This window comes from Mauremys reevesii, unplaced genomic scaffold, assembly GCF_016161935.1.
Source record: "Mauremys reevesii isolate NIE-2019 unplaced genomic scaffold, ASM1616193v1 Contig42, whole genome shotgun sequence".
NCBI classification, from domain to species: domain Eukaryota; kingdom Metazoa; phylum Chordata; order Testudines; family Geoemydidae; genus Mauremys; species Mauremys reevesii.
This window is the reverse complement of record NW_024100854.1, coordinates 437,650-458,672: the sequence shown is the minus strand read 5'-3', so window position 1 is coordinate 458,672 and position 21,023 is coordinate 437,650. Positions and strand designations below refer to the sequence as shown.

Sequence of the window (21,023 nt, the reverse complement as noted above, 5' to 3'; positions counted from 1 at the left end):
CTCAACAAACCCAGTGCAACGTGGGAATGATGGGATAGAGAGTAATTTTGTGGTCCTTTCTGCTCTGCACAGCCATTAAACATCCCAGTTCCCTGGCCACAGGGGATGAGTTTGCACCAATATGCTGAGGAAATATGTCCCTCTTTCTTGTTCCTCCCCGGCTGATGGCCGCCAGCCCGAGGTGGCTGCATTCCACTGACACAAGCCTACTTTGCTCAGACCCCACTGAGGTAAATCTCCCCATGGAATAGGAACTGAATAAAGATCGCAGAAGCCAGCTGTGTTTTAATGCACAAACACTGCCACCTCCTACTCTTCAATTTCAGGGCTATGGCTGTTAACATGGGGGCTGTTACCTGACTTGTATCCGATGGAAAGTAAGGAGGCCTAATCAAAGAGCCTTCAAAATATTAGTGTTGGAAGGGACCTCAGCAGGTCATCTAGTCCAATCCCCTGCTCAAAGCAGGACCAAACCCAACTAAATCATCCCAGCCAGGGCTTTGTCAAGCCAGGCCTTAAAAACCTCTAAGGAAGGAGATTCCACACCTCCCTAGGGAACCCATTCCAGTGCTTCGCCACCCTCCTAGTGATTTTTTTCCCTGAATTTCCAACCTAAACCTCCCCCACTGCAACTTGAGATCATTGCTCCTTGTACTGTCGTCTGGTAACACTGAAAAAAGTCTAGATTCATCCTCCTTGGAACCACCTTTCAGGTAGTTGAAAGCAGCTATCAAATCCGCCCTCATTCTTCTCTTCTGCAGATTAAACAATCCTAGTTCCCTCAGCCACGCCTCATAAATCATGTGTTCCAGCTCACTAATCATTTTTGTTGCCCTCTGCTGGACTCTTTCCAATTTTTCCACATCCTTCTTGTAGTGTGGGACCCAAAACTGGACACAATAGTCCAGATGAGGCCTCACCAATGTCGAATGGAAGACAACGATCATGTCCCTCAATCTGCTGGCAATGCCCCTACTTACACAGCCCAAAATGATGTTATCTTTCTTGGCAACAAGGGCACACTGTTGACTCATATCCAACTTCTCGTCCACTGTAACCCATAGGTCTTTTTCTGCAGAACTGCTTCCTAGCCATTCGGTCCCTAATCTGTAACAGTGAATGGGATTCTTCCGTCCTAAGTGCAGGACTCTGCACTTGTCCTTGTTGAACCTCATCTGGTTTCTTTTGGCCCAATTCTCTAATTTTTCTAATTCCCTCTCTACCCTATCCCTACCATCCAGCGTAGTGTCATCTGCAAACTTGCTGAGAGTGCAGTCCACGCCATCCTCCAGATCATTAATAAAGATATTGAACAAAACCGGCCCCAGGACCAACCCTTGGGGCACTCTGCTTGATGCTGGCTGCCAACTAGACATGGAGCCATTGATCACTACCCGTTGAGCCCAATGATCTAGCCAGGTTTCTATCCACCTTATAGTCCATTCATCCAGCCCATACTTCTTTAACTTAGTGGCAAGAATACTGTGGGAGACCATATAAAAAGCTTTGCTAAAATCAAGGAATAACACATCCACTGCTTTCCCCTCATCCACAGATCCAGTAGCTGAGTAGAAGGATATTGAGCCCAAAGAGAACGGATGGCAAGGGTCAGTTACTCTAACCCCATGCCAAGATGCAGGATTTGTTGTGTCTTAGTCATCCAAGACTAATGGCTATCCACACCCCTTTGGAAAACCTCCAGTGAAGGTGCTTCCATGGCCTGCTGGGGTATCTGTACCATTCTACTCCTGTTCTTAAAGTTAGGAAGTTTTTTCCTCAGATTTCATCTAAATCTGCTGTGCTGTAGTTTGAACCCATTGACTCTTGTCCCACCCACTGTGGTGAGACAGAACAACTTTTCTCCATCTGTTTTATGGCAGCCTTGCAAGCAGCTGAAGACTGTTGTCATGTCCCCCTCAATCTCTCCTTTTCCAAATTAAGCATATCCAGTTCCCTCAGTCTTTGCTCATCTGGTTTGTATTCCATCCCTTGGACCATGTTCGGCTGTCGCCTCTGGATCCTTTCCATTTTCTTTACATCCTTCCTGTACAGTGGTGACCCAAACTGGACACAGTGCTCCTGCTGAGGCCTAACCAACACTGAGTAGAGGAATACTATCACCTCCCGTGACTTACATTCTTTGCCTTTTATAAAGAACCCTTTATGACCCATTCTTTCTGACCAGGAATGTCTCGCTTGATTGTTTTTTGGGTTTTTTTTCAGAAGATAAATAGATGAAGCTCTTGAAGTCTCTTACTGTCCAGCATTTTCTCCAGCCTCCACTCTTTTGGGGGGCTCTTTTCTGCACTCTCTCCAAATTTCAACATCCATTTTGAAATGTGGACCCCAGAACGGGATGCAGTCAGTTTTACCAATGCCATGTGCAGAGGTAAAATACTTTCTCTGCTCCAACTCACCACTCCAAAGATCCAAAGATCCAAAGATCGCATTAGCCCTTTTGGCCACAGCATCATACAGGTAGGTCATGATGAGTTGATTGTCCACAATGACTCCAAAATCCTTTTCAGGGTCCCTGAGTTCCATAATACACTGCTGTAGTCTATGGGTCGGGCCTTTATTCCCTGTTCCAAGAGGATCACCTTGCATGTGACTGTATTAAAATATTTTGATTGCATGGGCCATGCTTACCAAATGCTCCTGATGAATCTGTCTGCCTGCCCTGGCCTCCTCATTGCACACACTCTGCCAATCTTTGATTCATCCACAAATGTTATCTGCAGTGATTTTATATTTGCTTCCATATCGTTCATGAAAATATTGAATAGCTTCAGGCCTAAAACTGACCCTGTACACCCTACTGATATTGTGCAGTGTTCAGTTTTTATCTCAATATTTTCCACTACTCAATGAAATGCATGAGAGAAATTGAAGTTTCTTGCATCTACATTGTTCCCTTGATCTACCAATCATATACGCTCATTAAAGGACAAAATCAAGGTTTTTTTGACAAGACAAGTTTTTCATAAACCATGTTGTTGACTGGCATTAATCATATTCCTAGACTTTTTTTAACAAATCCCCTAAAAGCTTTTCCATTGTTTACTAAGCTTCTCAATTTTTTTTAAATTGACCTTAAATTTAAAGTATTAAAAAAAAATTGACACAGAACTGTCCTGAGTTTGCCCTTTTTTTTTTTTTGGCTCTGCTGCTGCCTTATCACATACCTCCGGTTCCGAGTGAGATGTGTGGTTGTTCGGTCAGTGCATAACTCTGGTGTTCGTCTCTCTAAGGTTCTACTGTAGATGCTGTTAAACAACCTCCCTGACAACTGATGGACTGGAAAGTATTCCATCCCTCATGTCATAGGAGTGCCTCATACTACTTCTTTCCAAATACAGAACAAATCTATTTCATGAACACATCTAAACTTTCAGGTAAGGGCCGGTTTCAGCTTTTTTGCCGCCTCAAGCGGTGAAGCCGGGAAAAAGATGAAGCCGATCGGAAGTACTTCAGTGGCAGCTCAACCATGCCGCTTCATTCTTCGGGGCAATTTGGTGGTGGGCCTTTGCTCCCTCTCTTCCTCCTCGGCTGCAGATCATAGAGGAAGAGAGGGACTGAGGCACCCGCCGCCGCATAGCCGCCAAAGACCCAGACGTGCTGCCCTTTCCATTGGCCGCCCCAAGCACCTGTTTACTTGGCTGCTGCCTGGACCCGACCCTGCCTTTAGCCTTGCCAGGCATAGATTTTCTCTGATGTCTTTAACATCCCTTATCAATTTTCATAACTTCCAATTCGTATTGCTCGCTGTCTATATTCCCTTTTCCCCATTTTTATATACTGCTTCCTCCCACCCCAAAAACCTGTTTCTTTCCCTTTGCCACAGAACTGGGCTTTTAGGTAAAGTTGTCCACTTTCTTGATGGTGGAATCATGGATTTTTAGCTATCTAATAAACTCTTCTTGAAAAATTCCCAATTTTCATTCCCATTTTTCTCTCTAATATTCCTCCCAGTCAGTTTTGCTGATAATTTGCCTCAGCTTTGGGGAGTTAGCCCTTTCGGAGCAGTAAGGGTCTATAGATAGCACCGGTTGGAAACTGTTTTCTCTTTCTCCATTTCAATGTAATCCATTCCATTCTTTTATTTTGTTCTCATCTATCATATACCCCATCCTTTCTCTCTTCTCTAAACTAAACAGTCCCAGATGTGTAGGAATTATTAATGCTAGGAGCACCATAAAATAGGGAAATGGCATTAGTAGGGTCAATTTTTCACATTTCATTTCTCTGAATAATGAAAGTGTCATTTTTCAGTGTGTGAAGGTGACAAAACTGCTTTACCCATGAGAACAGCCTCCAGTTGTGCATGTAGTGTCTCACATTAACATTGTCTCTTCATCCAGGCATTTGTACTTCAATCATCACCCTAGAGCCTGGGCACATACAGGAAGTCAGGAGAACATACGGTACGTGCAGGAGACACCGTTCTGCCTCAGAGTTGGACACCTTCTCCCCTACTCCATGTCAGATTACAACACCACTGACTTCACCAACCCCTCCATCTTCATCCTGCTGGGCATTCCTGGCCTGGAGATGGCCCATGTCTGGATTTCCATCCCTTCTGCACCATGTACACCATAGCCATCTTGGGGAACATCACCATTCTGTTTATTGTGAAGATGGAGCCAAAGCTCCATGTGCCCATGTACTATTTCCTCTGCATGCTGGCCGTCACGGACCTGGTCCTGTCCACGTCCATTCTGCCCAAAACACTGAGCATCTTCTGGTTCAGTTACAGGGAGATTGATTTCAGTGCCTGCTTCATCCAGATGTACTTCATTCACTGCTTCTCAGTGATAGAGTCTGGGATCTTCATGGCCATGGCTTTTGATCGCTATGTGGCCATCTGCCATCCCCTGAGACATTCCACCATCCTGAGAAATTCTGTGGTAGCCAAGATCGGTCTGGCTGTGATGCTGCGTGGAATCGTGCTCATACTGCCCCAACCCTTACTGGGCAAACGGTGGCCATATTGCAGAACCAACATCATCCCCCACTCGTACTGTGAGCACATAGCCGTGGTGAAGCTGGCCTGCGCCGACATCAGTGTCAGTAGTTACTACGGTCTCTTTGTGGCATTCTTGGTGAGGGGTCTGGATATGATTTTTATCGCTGTGTCCTACATCCAGATCCTGAGAGCCATTTTCAGCCTCCCCACAAAGGACGCCCGGCTTAAGACTTTTGGGACCTGCAGCTCCCACCTCTGTGTCATTTTAGCCTTTTACATCCCAGGTCTCTTCTCCTTCCTCACGCACCGGTTTGGCCACAATGTGCCCCTGCATTTCCACATTCTCATGGCCAACGTGTACTTTCTCGTGCCACCCATGCTGAACCCCATCATCTACGGGGTGAGAACCAAACCAATCCAGAACAGGCTGCTCTGGCTCTTTACTCATAAAGGAACCTAAATCTTTCTCCTGGTGCTCTGGTTCTCAGATTGAGCTCTGTGCAGAGCTAACAAGGGACATGTTGCTGGGCCCTCTTCCTGACACACTTGTTGAATAGTAAGAGAGACATGGAACCTTGTCCTGAGATTACTGTGCTGTGTCAGCATGACAGACTGGGGAATCAGCTCATTTACAATTCACTGGGTTGCCTCCTTTCTATTTGCTGGTAACTGGACACCCGGAAAACCCACCCCTTGCTCCATCTCTTCTCCCAAGGCTCTGCCCCTGCTCTTCCTTCTGCTATGCTTCTGGGTAACACCCCAGACAAGTTGGTGTTAGCTCTGCCTAGCCTGCTTGATGGCCCATTAAGGACCATCAGCTACACAATTGACCCATGGAGAGAAGCAAAGTATGCAGGGACTTGCCCATGTGACTCCAGACTCCATTTTGCTGTAATTTTCCACAGTAAGAACAAAGAGATGTTCTTACACCTGGAAAAGACTATAAAAGGCTGATGCCTCCTCTCCATCTTGTCTTCAATCCTGCTTACCTCTGGCGGGACTTTGCTACAAACTGAAGCTCTGAACAAAATACTGAATGACCCATCCCAGCTGGGGATATTCCAGAGACTTGCTTTAAACCTGCAGTTTATTCTATCACTGCTACAAACCTGAACCAAGGACTTTCCCATTACTGTATATAATTGATTCCATTTAACCAATTCTTGTTCTCATCTGTATCTTTTTCCTTTTATGAATAAATCTTTATATTTTAGATTCTAAAGGATTGGCAAGAGTGTGATTTATGTGCAAGATCTGATTTGTATATTGACCTGGGTCTGGGGCTTGGTCCTTTGGGATCAGGAGAACCTTTTTTCTTTTACTGGGGTATTAGTTTTCATAACCATTCATCCCCATGACGAGTGGCACTGGTGGTGATACTGGGAAACTGGAGTGCCTGAAGGAATTGCTTGTGTGACTTGTGGTTAGCCAGTGGGGTAAGACCAAAGTCCTCTTTGTCTGCCTGGTTGAGGTGGAAAAACCCCAGCCTTGGGCTGTAACTACCTTCCTTTAAGCAATTTGTCCTGAATTGGCAATCTCAGTTGGGTCCCGCCAGAACCAGCATTGTTACACCATCATGTTCCCCCCATCACCAGTGGCCATCATTCTCACACCTCCTAAGGACAACATCTCCTTCTCAAAATGGCCCTAGGCTGTAATGCTACTTTTACAATATGTTATGCTGATGTGATTATGATGTGATAATGTTTGATGCATATTCGGTAGGGGATTTTTTTCGCTTTTTGTATTTCCTCATCTTACCAATGTTGGGTTGTCTTTTTCCTAAAGTATTAATGATTTTAACTTATTATCATGTATGTCAGTTTGTTACCATGGCCCTTTTGTTGTTAGCTATTACATTTGTCATTTTTGTCCTAAGTGGTTATTTTGGTTCTTTCCAAGTTCCAATTTGTAGTGTGCCTGTTAAGTTTAAAAGGGTATGAAGCTAGGCAATTTAGCGAACAGCTACAAAGACGGATTTTAGAGCTAACTAGCTTGCTGGGTCCATAAAATGGAGCTATCCCCACCCCCTTCATTTATCAGAACTCATGAATATAATGCAAAGCAGTGAATATAATAAAGGGAAGCTAGCCCATTGGGCTGCAAAGTGGGGTCTATGTAAGAACATCAGAATGGCCATGCTGGGTATGGCCATTGGTCCATTGGTCCATCTAGCCCAGTATCCTGTCTTCCGACAGTGAGCAATAGCAGGTGTTCTAGAGGGAATGAATAGAACAGGAAATCATCAAGTGATTCATCCCCTGTCACCCACTCCCAGCTTTTGGAAAACAGAGGCCAGGGACACTCAGAACATGGTGCTGGATCCATGCGCATCGTGGCTAATAGCCATTAATGGACCTATTGTCCATTAACTTATATAGTTATTATTGGACCCCTGTTATAGTTTTGGCCTTTTCAACATCACCTGTCAAAGCATTCCACAGGGTGACTATGAAGAAATACTTTATTTTGTTTTAAACCTGCTGCCTATTAATTTCATTGGGTGACCCCTAGTTTTTGTGTTATGTGAAGGAGTAAATAACTTTTCATAGAATCTCAGGGTTGGAAGGACCTCAGGAGGTCATCTAGTCCAACCCTCCTTATTTATTTTTCCACACCATTCATGGTTTTATAGAATTTCTATAATTCCTCCCCCTTCCCCCTAATCATACCTTTTCCAAACGTCAAAGTCCCGGTCTTTTCAATCTTTCCTCACATGGAAGGTGTTCCATACCCCTAATCATTTCTGTTACCCTTCTCTGTACCTTTTCCAAATCCAATATATATTTTTGAAATGTGGTGACCAGATATGCTGTCAGAAATATAAAGGGTAGGGTAACAGCCTTTATGTATGGAGTAACATAAAATCTATCCTGGCCAAATATAAAGAATCCCCTTACCTGTAAGGGGTTAATCAGTTCAATTAACCTAGCTGGCACCTGACCAGAAAGACCAATGGGAAAATAAGATACTTTTAAATCTGGGGGGTGGGGGAGATTTTGTTTGTGCTCTCTTTGTTTGTTCCCTCTTGGACAGAGAGGAACCAGAGCAAGAAAAAAAATCTCCTAAAAACATACCTGAAATAAGCATCTAAGATTACAAAAATTGTAAGGAAGGCAAGGAAATGCAATAGATTATCTTTTGTTTTAGCTTGTAAATTTTCTCTATGCTAAAAGGTAATTTTATTCCAGTTTTGTAATTCGGAAGGAGTCAGAGGGGAATCCTCTGAGTTTTAAATCTTTTTATTTACTGTGTAAAGTTATCTTCCATCCTGATTTTACACTTGCGATTCTTTTCCTTTTTTTTTTTAAATAAAAAACTTCTATTAAGAACCTGATTGATTTTCAGTGTCCTAAAAACCAGGGATTTGGTCTGTGCTCACTTTGTTAACCTATTGGTTGGTGTATTATTCTCAAGCCTCCCCAGGAAAGGGGGTGAAGGGGATTGGGGGGATATTTTAGAGGGAATAGGGCTGCAAGTGGTCCCTCACTGAATGTTTGTTTAAATCACTTGGTGGTGGCAGCAATACCATCAAAGGACAAGGAAAGGAATTTGTGCCTTGGGAAAGTTTTTAACCTAAACTGGTGGAATATAATCTGAGGGGATCTTTCTGGTCTTAAAGGGCTTGAAGTTGGACTCAGAGGAGACGAAGGAAGCAAAACACTTGGAGGCAGAGGCAGCCAGGGAAGAGGCTGCCCATAAAAGAGCCCTGGAGTCAAAAGACAGAGTAATACAGGCCCAGACTTAGGCCCAGACTGAGGCCCAGAAGCCTGAGCGTGCTGTTATGGAGTTGAAAAGACGGAACCCTTCAGCAGCTGGCTCCACGTCCCCAAAAGTCCAGAAATGGGAGCGACTATGTCCACAATATGATGAATCCAGTGATACTGCCAAATATTTCATCACCTTTGAGAGACTGTGCACCCTCCATGCAACGCCTCGAGATCACAAGATGACCACATTGGTAGCAAAATTGACTGGAAGAGCTCTGGATATAGTCAACAAGATGCCTATTGAGGATGCTTCTGATGAGGGTAGATTTAAAGATTTGGTTTTAAAACAATTTCAAGTTACACCTGACACTTACAGAGTGAAATTTAGAACCCTTCAGAGAGGGGCTGTATTAAGTAATGTGGCTGATGTCAATCAGATGAAGGGTCTTTTGGATAAATGGGTCAAAGGAAGGGGTGTAACTAGCTTTGCAGGAATGTCTGATTTGGTTGTCCAGGAGCAGTTCCTGACTATGATCAATGATGATGTAAAACAGTGTTTGTGGGATAAGAAAATGGACTCAGCAGAGAGTCTTGCTTCTTATGCTGATCAATATGACCAGTCCCAGACCGCCAGAGGGGTGGAGCAAATCGGAACAAAACGGGTGGAAGTAGCAAAGAGGAACAACCTGGGTCGCAGTTTGGGTGATTACCGGAAGGGACACCTCGAGACCACACCCTACCACCGGGGGCAGTCCCATGCCCCACTTACACCCCAAGGAAAACCCAGACACCTTATCGTCCCACCACACAATTCTCCAGCAACTCACCTTGCCCCAGTGACCAGTCAGCTGGGCGATGTCTTAAATGTAACAAGCTGGGGCATGTAAAGGCCAACTGCCTCAAGAATCCCAACACATTACAGTTCATTGCACTGGGGTCATGCCAAAGGCCCTCAGGCCCAGATGCCTCCCAGATATCCTCAGAGCGAAGGGAAACTGTGAGCGTGGGCGGGAAGACTGGGACGCTGGAGCACAGGTGTAAGCTAGCCTCCAATCCTTAGTGGACCCCAAATACATCAACCCAGAGGCCCAAGTGATGATTCAACCCTTCAGGTTAAACTCTTTTGACTTGCCTACAGCCAAGTTGTCTGTCCAGTACAAGGGCTGGTCAGGAACATGGACTTTTGCAGTCTATGATGATTATCCCATTCCCAGGCTGCTGGGGGAAGACTTAGCCAACCATGTGAAGTTAGCCAAGAGGGTGGAAATGGTCACCCACAGCCAGGCTAAGCAAGCCTTCACTCCTATCCCTGTTCCTGAGCTTTCTACAAGGGCCCCATCTGTGTTACCAGAGACTCAGACTGAGGTGGTGGAACCAGACCCCATGCCAACATCTGTGACAGCAGTAGTGGATCCAGTTGCAGAGACCCAGCCAGAACCAGTCCTGGAACTGGAACTGGTGGAGCAACCAACACCAAAACCATTGCCAGCACTGAGTCCAGTGCTTGCAACCCCATCTAAAACTCCAACGCCAGAGGGCACCACCGAGACTGCTCTGGCAGCAGCAGATAAACCTATGCAAGAGGCTCAGCCTGAGCCTGGAATACAATATAATGCACCAGCGGAGAGCGGTTCACAGTCAATGGAAACAGCCCCATCAGCTACATCGCTTCCAGAGGGACTAAGCCCATGTCCACAATCCAGTGAGGAACTGATGTCTCCAGTGTCAAGGGAACAGTTCCAGGCTGAGCAGGAAGCAGATGACAGTCTCCAGGGAGCTTGGACAGTGGCACAGAGCAACCCACCACCTCTCCGCTCTTCTAATCAATCCAGGTTTGTTGTAGAACAAGGACTTTTATACAAGGAAACTCTTTCTGGTGGACCCCGGGAAGACTGGCATCCTCAGAGACAGTTGGTAGTTCCAACTAAGCTCTCGAGTTTATCCCACGATCATCCTAGTGTCCAGGGTGGTGTGAACAGGACCAAAGATGGTTTGGGGAACTCCTTCCACTGGGAGGGGATGGGCATGGACATTTCTACTCTTGTCCGGTCTTGTGAGGTGTGCCAAAGAGTGGGAAAGCCCCAAGACCAGGTCAAAGCCCCTCTCCAGACACTCCCCATAATTGAGATTCCATTTCAGCGAGTAGCTGTGGATATTCTGAGTCCTTTTCCGAAAAAGACCCCCAGAGAAAAGCAGTGCTGTAGTGTAGCAACGACTCACCAGCACGGCGCTTCCTGCTGGTTATCCTGGGAATTAGCTTTCCAGCCTCTGGAGCACCCTCTGGTGTCCAGTGTCTCGCTTGCTTTAGGCCCCGCATCCCTCCCGGACCCCAGTGTCTCTCTACATCAGGGTTCTGCCCCCTGCAATACCCCCACAGTCTGAGTCTCCCTTCCCCAGGGAATCCCCACCCTCTATCCCCATCTTGCCTCAGCCTGTCCTGCCAGTCCTCACCTAGGCCCCACACACTGGGGCAGACTGCAGTCCGCATTACTCATCGTCGGCAAGGAGGGTTTGGACCTACCTTTGGGCTGCCCCTCTGCAACCCCAGTACCTGCTTTAGGCCATCAGCAAGGCCTGCAGCCTGGGGGTTTTCCAGCCTGGATTTTCCCAGCTCCTCTGGCCTTCCCCAGCCCAGCTCCACTCTAGGTACCCCGGTGAGCTCCCCAGCAGCCAGGCCCGTCTCTCTCAATAGCTAGAGAGAGAATGTCTGAGCTCCTGGCTCACAGGCTTTTATAAGGCCACCTGTGGCCTCATTGGAGCGTGGCCCCATCTGTGGCTGCCTTCCCCATCAGCCTAGCCTCTAGCTCACAGCCCCAGCCCTCTCCTACTCCATTGACACAGGTAATGTTCACCCAATTAGAGCCCAACCTGACCGGGTGACTCCTCAAGCCAAAATTGCTATAAAACAGGAGATTCAGGACATGCTACAAATGGGTGTAATCCACCCCTCTAACAGTGCATGGGCATCTCCAGTGGTTCTAGTTGCCAAACTGGATGGGGAAATACGCTTGTGCATGGACTATCGTAAGCTAAATGCTGTGACTCACTGAGACAACTATCCAATGCCACGCACAGATGAGCTATTGGAGAAACTGGGAAGTGCCCAGTTCATCTCTACCTTAGACTTAACCAAGCGGCACTGGCTAGCACCGCTAAATGAACCTGCCAAGAAAAGGTCAGCCTTCATCACCCATGCAGGGGTGTATGAATTTAATGTGCTCCCTTTTGGGCTGCAAAATGCACTCGCCACCTTCCAGAAACATGTAGATGGTCTCCTAGCGGGATTGGGAGAATCTGCAGTCACCTATCTTGATGATGTGGCCAATGTAGCAAAGTTGAGACTCACCAGTGGGGTGCCTCCTGCTGGTTATCCTGGGAATTATTCTGGGAGTTATCCTGGCTGGTGTCTCGCCTGCCTCTGGCCCCCGTGTCCTTCCTGGAGCCCGGTGCCCCTTTATCTCAGGGTTCTGTCCCTAGCAGTAACAGCTTGCCTCAGTGGCTACTGCCAGTCAGCCCCCAGCCCCCGCTTACTGGGGCAGACTGGGGTCTGTAAACCACTCATCACTGGCAAGGAGGGTTTGGACCTGCTGCCTGTGCCTAACCCCGGGCTGCACCTTTGCAACTCCAGTACCTGGTTTGGACTTTAAACAGGCTCACAGCCTGGGGATTTCCCAGGCTGGAGCTCCCCAGCTCCCCATCCCTTTCCTCAGCCCTGCTCTGTCTCATGTACCCTTCTCTCCCAGGCAGCCTGGTCCTTCTCTCTCAAGAGCTGGAGAGAGACTGACTCAGCTGCTGGTTCACAGCCCAACTGTGGCTGCTTTCCCAGTAGCCTCGCCTTTACTCTCAGCCCCAGCCCTCTCCAAGGGCTGGATTTTAACCCTTTCTGATCTGGAGCGGGGTGACCGCCCCGCTACAGCCATATTTTCTGATTCATTGGCAGAACACCTGGAACATCTCGGGAAAGTCTTTCAGTGCCTAAGGAAGGCAGGACTCACTGTTAAGGCTGAAAAGTGTCAAATAGGCCTAAACAGAGTGACTTACCTTGGACACCAGGTGAGTCAAGGAACTGTCAACCCCCTACAGGCCAAGGTAGATGCTATCCAAACGTGGCCTGTCCCAAAGTCAAAGAAACAGGTCCAATCCTTCTGAGGCCTGGCCAGATATTACAGGTGATTTGTGCCACACTACAACCAAATCGCTGCCCCACTGACAGACCTGACCAGAAAGACACAGCCACATGCAGTTCACTTGACTGAAGAGTGTCAGAAGGCCTTTACACAGCTTAAAACAGCACTCATGCCTGACCCTAAGCTAGTGCCCTGGAACATGCACTCTGCTCTTAACGGCCCAGGACATGCTTCTCAGAGCCAGGGCAGGGCTGTGCATTTTACCTCTCTCAGACCCACCCAGCAGCCTATGGAAACAGCCGTTCTTACTGCTGTTACTGCTCCATCTCCTGCCTACTTCCTTTCTGGTTTGTTACACACAGGTTGACAAGCTGCCCCTGTTTGGCTCAGACAGGAGAATTCATTCAGTCGCCTTTCAGGGCTTAAAAGCCCAGGTGGTTCGCATGGGGAGGAATACCCTCAATTAGCCAGAGGCGCAGGCAGCGAGTTCAGCTGTGGGAATCCAAGCGCCCTCCAGCCGGGGCAGTGCTCGAAAGTCTGACTCAGCCTGGAACATTCGATTTCAGTTCCCCCTGGGAGAGACTGGGAGGAAATGAACCAAGAGTGAGAGAAGAAATCCAGTGCAAACACTGATCCAGTCTCTAGCCTGCCTAAAGAGCCCCCGTTTTCATGGAGCAGCTTTGGGGTGGAGGGTGAAGCCTTTGCCCCCAGGACAGGCCCCCGGCTGCCCACTATTCACAGGAACATTCTGTTGGTGTTGCTTTTACTGAGTCTGTTCCCCCAAAGAGACGCCAGTGACTGTGATGCTATCATAGGTTTATTCCCCACTTGGAACTTTAGCGTTCACAAGATGGGGACCTGCATGGGCTCCTCTAAACTTAAATCCTAGTTTAGATCTGGTAAAGCTGCCACCAGCTAGAAATTCCAGTGTCTAGCACACTCCCTGTTCCCCCAAAACTTTCCCGGGGAAACACCGATCCAAACTCCTTGGATCTTAACACAAAGGGAAATAGCCCATTGCCTCACCTCCTCCTCCCTTAGCCGTCGGGAGAGATCACCTTGATTCAAACTCCTTGAATCAAAACAAAGAGGGATTCACCTTCCCCGCTCCTCTTCCCCTGAGGTTCCAAACAAGGGAAGAAATCAATCAGGTTCTTAAAAGGAAATATTTTATTAAAAGAAAGAAAGAAAGTAACACTATCTCTGTAACACCAGGATGAAAAATATTACAGGGTCTAGTTTATAAACCTAGAAGGACTCCCCCCCCCCTTTCTCAGAATAATCAAAAGTAACAGCAAACAGAAATAAAGATATTTCTCCAGCAAACACACATTTCCAAATACAGAAATTAATCACAAAACTAATCCGCCTTGCTAATACTCACTATACTGAATAGAAGGAAATATTTCAGTAAGCTTGGAGAGCCTGGATATACGTCTGGCCCCTCTTAGATCCAAAGAGAACAGCCCCCAAAACAAAGAACACAAACAAAGACTTCCCTCCACAGTGATTTGAAATTATCTTTTCCCTTGCTTGGTCCTCTGGTCAGGTGTCTGTCAGGTTTACTGAGCTTGTTAACCATTTACAGGTAAAAGAGACATTAACCCTTAACTATCTGCAAGAGGGGAGGACTCCTTACAGACCACCAGACCAGGGGGATGAGGTGGACGAGGTTTTCTTCCAGCAACTAACAGAAGTTGCTAGATCACAGGCCCTGGTTCTCATGGGTGACTTTAATCACCCCAATATCTGCTGGGAGAGCAATACAGCAGTGCACAGACAATCTAGGAAGTATCTGGAAAGGGTAGGGGACAATTTCCTGGTGCAAGTGCTGGAGGAACCAACTAGGGGAAAAGCTCTTCTTGACCTGCTGCTCACAAACAGGGAAGAAATAGTAGAGGAAGCAGTAGTGGATGGGAACCTGAGAGGCAGTGACCATGAGATGGTCGAGTTCAGGATCCTGACACAAGGAAAAAGGGAAAGCAGTAGAACAGAGACCCTGGACTTCAGAAAAGCAGACTTCGACTCCCTCAGGGAACTGATGGGCAAGGTCCCCTGGGAGAATAACATGACGGGGAAAGGAGTCGAGGAAAGCTGGATGTATTTCAAGGAAACCTTATTTAGGTTGCAGGAACAAACCATCCCGATGTGTAGGAAGAAAAGTAAATATGGCAGGTGACCAGCTTGGCTTAACAGTGAAATCCTTGCTCGTCTTAAACACTAAAGAACAGCTTACAAGAAGTGGAAGATTGGACAAATAACCAGGGAGGAGTATAAAAGTATTGTTCAGGCATGCAGGGGTGAAATCAGGAAGGCCAAATCACACTTGGAGTTGCAGCTAGCCGGAGATGTTAGGAGTAACAAGAAGGGTTTCTTTAGGTATGTTAGCAACAGGAAGAAAGTCAAGGAAAGTGTGGGCCCCTTGCTGAATGAGGAGGGAACCTAGTGACGGAGGATGTGGAGAAAGCTAGTGTACTCAATGCTTTTTTTGCCTCTGTCTTCACAGACAAGGTCAGCTCCCAGACAGCTGCACTCTGCAGCACGGTATGGGGAGGAGGTGACCAGCTCTCTGTGGAGAAAGAAGTAGTTCGGGACTATTTAGGAAAGCTGGACGAGCACAAGTCCATGGGGCCGGATGCGCTGCATCCGAGGGTGCTAAAGGAGTTGGCCGATGAGATTGCAGAGCCATTGGCCATTATCTTTGAAAAATCATGGCGATCGGGGGAGGTCCCGGATGACTGGAAAAAAGCTAATGTAGTGCCCATCTTTAAAAAAGGGAAGAAGGAAGTTCCAGGGAACTACAGGCCAGTCAGTCTCACCTCAGTCCCTGGAAAAATCATGGAACAGGTCCTCACGGAATCAATTCTGAACCACTTAAAGGAGGGGAAAGTGATCAGGAACAGTCAGCATGGATTCACCAAGGGCAAGTCATGCCTGACTAACCTAATTGCCTTCTATGACGAGATAACCGGCTCTGTGGATGAGGGGAAAGCAGTGGAGGTACTATTTCTGGACTTTAGCAAAGCTTTTGATACAGTCTCCCACAGTATTCTTGCCAGCAAGTTAAAGAAGTATGGGCTGGATGAATGGACGGTAAGGTGGATAGAAAACTGGCTAGATCGTCGGGCTCAATGGGTAGTGATCAATGTTTCCATGTCTAGTTGGCAGCGGGTATCAAGTGGGGTGCCCCAAGGGTCGGTGCTGGGGCCGGTTTTATTCAATATCTTCATTAACGATCTGGAGGATGGTGTGGACTGCACCCTTAGCAAGTTTGCAGATGACACTAAACTGGGAGGAGTGGTTGATACGCTGGAGGGTAGGACTAGGATACAGAGGGACCTAGACAAATTAGAGGATTGGGCCAAAAGAAATATGATGAGGTTCAACAAGGACAAGTGCAGAGTCCTGCACTTAGGACGGAAGAATCCCATGCACTGCTACAGACTAGGGACTGAATGGCTGGGCAGCAGTTCTGCAGAAAAGGACCTAGGGGTTACGGTGGACGAAAAGCTGAATATGAGTCAACAGTGTGCCCTTGTTGCCAACAAGGCTCATGGCATTTTGGGTTGTATAAGTAGGGGCATTTCCAGCAGATTGAGGGATGTGATCATTCCCCTCTACTCAGCACTGGTGAGGCCTCATTTGTAGTACTGTGTCCAGTTTTGGGCCCCACACTACAAGAAGGATGTGGATAAATTGGAGAGAGTCCAGCGGAGGGCAACAAAAATGATTAGGGGGCTGGAGCACATGACTTGTGAGGAGAGGCTGAGGGAACTGGGATTGTTTAGTCTGCAGAAGAGAACAATGAGGGGGGATTTGATAGCTGCTTTCAACTACCTGAAAGGGGGTTCCAAAGAGGATGGATCTAGACTGTTCTCAGTGGTAGAAGATGACAGAACAAGGAGTAATGGTCTCAAGTTGCAGAGGGGGAGGTTTAGGCTGGATATTAGGAAAACAATTTTCACTAGTAGGGTGGTGAAGAACTGGAATGGGTTACCTAGGGAGTTAGTGGAATCTCCTTCCTTAGAGGTTTTTAAGGTCAGGCATGACAAAGCCCTGGCTGGGATGATTTAGTTGGGTTTGGTCCTGCTTTGAGCAGGGGGTTGGACTAGATGACCTCCCGAGGTCCCTTCCAACCCTTAGATTCTATGATTCTATGATTCTATCTGTTTATGACATGCCCCCCAAATCGCAGACAGTGGGGGAACCTCACTGGCGGTGATTTCTTCCTGGAACTTTAAAATAAACAGATTAATAAAACACATGCACCATTACATACACTACTAATTATGTAAACAACAAGATTTTTTACATTTTAAGAACACTTTTTAACCATTTGATTTTGGGAAACTTTCACGAGAGAGTGCATCCGCTACTTTGTTAGAAGCTTCTGAAATGTGTAGAATTTTGAAATTAAAATCTTGGAGAGCTAAACTTCATCGGAGAAGTTTTTTGTTGTTTCCCTTGGCAGTATGAAGCCACTTTAGTGCAGCATGGTCGGTTTGTAGCTGGAAGCGCCATCCCCAAACGTATGGGCGTAGCTTTTCCAGGGCATACACAATGGCGTAGCATTCTTTTTCAGTGATGGACCAGTGGCTTTCCCTCTTAGACAGTTTCTTGCTGAGAAATATGACAGGGTGGAAGTTTTGATCCGGTCCTTCCTGCATTAAAACTGCTCCCACACCACGCTCAGATGCATCGTTGGTTACTAGGAAGGGTTTGTCAAAGTCCGGGGCCCTTAGCACAGGGTCAGACATGAGCGTTGCCTTAAGCTGGGTAAAGGCTTTTTGACACTCATCAGTCCACTTAACTGCATTTGCCTGTGTTTTTCTGGTTAGATCAATTAGTGGGGCAGCGATTTGGCTGTAGTGTGGTACAAATCGTCTGTAATATCCGGCCAAGCCTAAGAAGGATTGGACTTGTTTCTTTGACCTTGGGACAGGCCACTTTTGGATAGCCTCCACCTTGGCCTGTAGGGGGTTTATTGTTCCTTGACCCACTTGGTGTCCTAGGTAAGTCACTTTGTTTTGGCCTATTTGACACTTTTTGGCCTTAACAGTTAGTCCTGCCTGCCTGATGCGCTCAAAGACGGTTTCCAGGTGTTCTAGGTGTTCGGGCCATGAATCAGAAAAAATGGCCACATCATCGAGGTAGGCAACTGCATATTCTCCCAATCCTGCTAGTAGACCATCTACCAGCCTTTGGAAGGTGGTGGGTGCATTTCGCAGTCCAAAAGGAAGCACATTAAATTCATACACCCCTGCATGGGTGATGAAGGCTGACTTTTTTTTGGCGGGTTTATCTAGTGGTACTTGCCAGTACCCCTTGGTTAAATCTATTGTAGAGATGAACTGGGCACGTCCCAATTTTTCCAATAGCTCATCGGTGCGTGGCATTGGATAGTTGTCGGGATGAGTTACCGCATTTAGGTTACGGTAGTCCACTCAAAAGCGTATCTCCCCATCTGGTTTGGGTACTAGAACCACTGGAGATGCCCATGCACTGTTAGAGGGGCGGATTATACCCATCTCTAGCATGTTTTGGATCTCCTGTTCAATAGCAACTTGGGCATGAGGAGACACCCGGTAGGGTGGGGTTCTAATTGGGTGAGCATTACCTGTGTCAATGGAGTGGTATGCTCGTTCAGTCCGTCCTGGGGTGGCTGAGAACAAGGGGGCGAAGCGAGTGCACAGCTCCTTGATCTGTTGCCGCTGTAGACGTTCCAGGGTTGTGGAGAATGTCACCTCTTCCACACCACCATTGCTTTTTCCTTCATAGTAGACACCTTCAGACCACTCAGTGTCATCTCCTCCCTGGGCTGTAAACTGACAAACCTGTAAGTCTCTGGAATAAAAGGGCTTTAGAGAGTTAACATGGTACACCTTAGGCTTTAAGGAGGAATTAGGAAATGCTATGAGGTAGTTACAGCTCCCAGGCGCTCTTGGACCGTGAATGGTCCTTCCCATGACGCTTCCATCTTATGGGCCTGTTGAGCCTTTAAGACCATAACCTGGTCTCTTACCTTGAAGGAACGCTCTCTGGTATGTCTATCATACCAGGCCTTTTGCTCTGTTTGAGCATCCTTTAGGTTTTCTTTAGCAAGGGCTAAAGAATGGCGGAGGGTGTTTTGTAGGTTGCTTACAAAGTCCAGAATGTTAGTTCCTGGAGAAGGCATAAACCCCTCCCATTGCTGCTTCACCAACTGTAATGGCCCCTTAATTTCGTGGCCATACACAAGCTCGAATGGTAAGAACCCTAAACTGGGATGTGGTATAGCCCTGTAGGCAAACAGCAACTGCTGCAACACTAGATCCCAATCACTGGAGTGTTCATTTACAAATTTACGTATCATGGCCCCCAAAGTTCCATTAAACCTCTCCACCAGGCCATTGGTTTGGTAGTGGTAAGGGGTTGCAACCAAGTGATTCACCCCATGAGTTTCCCACAGGTTTTTCATGGTCCCGGACAGGAAATTAGTTCCTGAATCTGTAAGAATGTCAGAGGGCCAACCTACCCTGGCAAAAATGTCAGTTAAGGCCTGGCACACAGTTTTAGACCTGGTGTTGCTTAGAGCTACTGCTTCTGGCCATCTGGTAGCAAAGTCCACAAAAGTCAGTAGGTACTGCTTTCCTCTGGGGGTCTTCTTTGGGGAAGGACCCATAATATCCACAGCTACTCGCTGAAATGGGACCTCCATTATGGGAAGTGGTTGGAGAGGGGCCTTGACCTGGTATTGGTGCTTTCCTACCTTTTGGCACACCTGACAAGACCGGACATAATTGGCAATGTCCTTGCCCATCCCCTCCCAGCAGAAGGACTTCCCCAACCTGTCTTTGGTTCTCTTTACCCCAGAATGGCCACCGGGATGATCATGGGCCAAACTTAAGAGCTTTTCCCGGTACTTAGTTGGAACTACCAACTGTTTTTGAGGATCCCAGCCTTCCTGGTGTCCACCAGAAAGAGTCTCCTTGTATAAAAGTCCTTGTTCTACCACAAACTGGGATCGGTTAGAAGAGCTGATAGGCAGTGGGGTGCTCTGTGCCACCTCCCAAGCTTTCTTAAGGCTGTCATCGGCTTCCTGCTCAGTCTGGAACTGTTCCCTTGAGGCTGGAGACACCAGTTCCTCCTTAGACTGTGGACTTGGGCTTGGTCCCTCTGGAAGCGATGTAGGTGATGAGGAAGAAGAAGTGGGTATTCACCCACGAAAGCTCATGCTGCAGAACGTCTGTTAGTCTATAAGGTGCCACAGGATTCTTTGTTGTGATGAGGTTGTTTCCGTTGACTGTGAACCGCTCTCCACTGGTGCACTAGGTGATATTTCAGGCTCTGGCTGAGCCTCTTGGGTAGGGTTGTCTGCTGCTTCTGCCAGTTCAGGCCCGCTGGCGCCCTCTGGCGATGGGGTTGGAGACGGGTTTGCAAGCGCTGGCGTCAGTGCTGGCAATGGTTCTGCCACTGGTTGTTCTTCCAGTTCTGGTTCTGGGACTGGATGCACTATGGCGTTTTCAGTTGTTGGCATGGGATCCGGTTCCACCACCTCTGTCTGGGTCTCTGGTAACACAGACGGGGCCCTGGTGGACGGCTCAGGAACAGGGATGGGAGTGGAAGCTTGTTTGGCCTGGCTGCGGGTGACCATTCCCCACCTCTTGGCCAGCTTCACATGGTTGGCCAAGTCGTCCCCCAGTAGCATGGGGATGGGATAATTGTCATAGACAGCAAAAGTCCACCTTCCTGACCAGCCCTTGTACTGGACAGGCAATTCAGCTGTAGGCAAAGTTACAGATTTTGATATGAATGGGGAAATTGTTATTTGGACCTCTGGATTGATGAATTTTGGTCCACTAAGGACTGGTGGATAACTGACACGTGTACCCCGGTGTCTCTCCACGCGGTAACCTTCTTCCCGCCCTCTCTCAAGGTTTCCCTGTGCTCCGGGGGTATTTGAGAGATATCTGGGCCTGGGGATCCTTGGTGTGATGATGGTGTAATGGACTGTACTCGATTGGGGTTCTTGGGGCAGTTGGCCTTTATATGCACCAGTTTATTACATTTAAAACATCGCCCAGCTGACGGGTCACTGGGCCGAGGTGGGTTGCTGGAGACTGGTGAGGTGGGACCATGGGTAGTCTGGGGCTTTCCTTGGGTTGTAGCTGGGGTCTTGGGTGGCCCACGGGGGTAGGGTTTATTGTCAGCTGGCTCCTTGTAATATTCACTCCCCTTGAT

The 21,023-nt window shown here is 47.5% G+C and overlaps 1 pseudogene; it reads left to right on the top strand.

Annotated features, from left to right (window-relative positions):
- The first annotated feature begins 4,479 nt into the window (after positions 1–4,479).
- Positions 4,480–5,426, top strand: LOC120394215 (annotated as a pseudogene).
- Positions 5,427–21,023: the final 15,597 nt, after the last annotated feature.